Source organism: Coregonus clupeaformis, chromosome 29, assembly GCF_020615455.1.
Source record: "Coregonus clupeaformis isolate EN_2021a chromosome 29, ASM2061545v1, whole genome shotgun sequence".
NCBI lineage: Eukaryota > Metazoa > Chordata > Actinopteri > Salmoniformes > Salmonidae > Coregonus > Coregonus clupeaformis.
Genome location: NC_059220.1, coordinates 16,192,418 through 16,193,256, shown reverse-complemented (window position 1 = coordinate 16,193,256; position 839 = coordinate 16,192,418).

Here is an 839-nt window from a genome sequence, read left to right as displayed (position 1 = left end):
ATGTTTAACTATTTTCATTTTTATGAAATTCCCTGAAGAGGATTGTCCTTCCCTTCCTCCTCTGAGGAGCCTCCACTGCTGTACACTGTTTTAACCGGCTTTATCGCAATCGCAGCCTACAATATTTTTCAGTGTCAACACATTTCTGGCCACGCTTCTTCCATTACACACAGGTTTTCGGAACTAGATAGCTATTTAGCACAAGTGGTCCCTCTTCTATAAACACGCGCTGTAACATGGAGATATGGCCATGTGGTACACTAACCCTAAAAAAATGTGTGTATCAATTTAACCTTCTGTTTTTTGAAAAGTATTTATTGCTGGTATGAAAGATAAGCAGTGCTTGACTTGGGCAGGAGCTCACCGGAGCTGAGTACCGGCACCTCAAATGTTCTACTGCTTGAGCTCCTGTTCCTCTTATAGAATATTAGCTCAAAAGTATTGTGGAGCTCCTGCAGCTAAATATAAACAGTACCGGCACCATAGTTCAGTCCAAGTCAAGCACTGAAGATAAGGTCCTTATGCTTCCAAAACCGTACCGCAAGCGATGCTTGCACACCGAGCGTCAGGGCTCTTAACAAAACTCCACCTTACAGAAGACGCCTTCTTCCAATGACTCTTATGTGTAATGTAATGGAACTGAGTCATGATCAAGGGCTAGACCCGGCCCTGTATTGCTTACTTAGCCTATATTTCAACATGACTAGAATTTAATTAAATCAAGTCTAATGGCAATGCACTTTACGCTCCCCACCCAGATCTTGTAGAAACATGCGACATTTTTTGTTGTTGTTGTTTGTTTTACTTCTTTGCATTTTCAGATAGGCTTTTATTTTGAA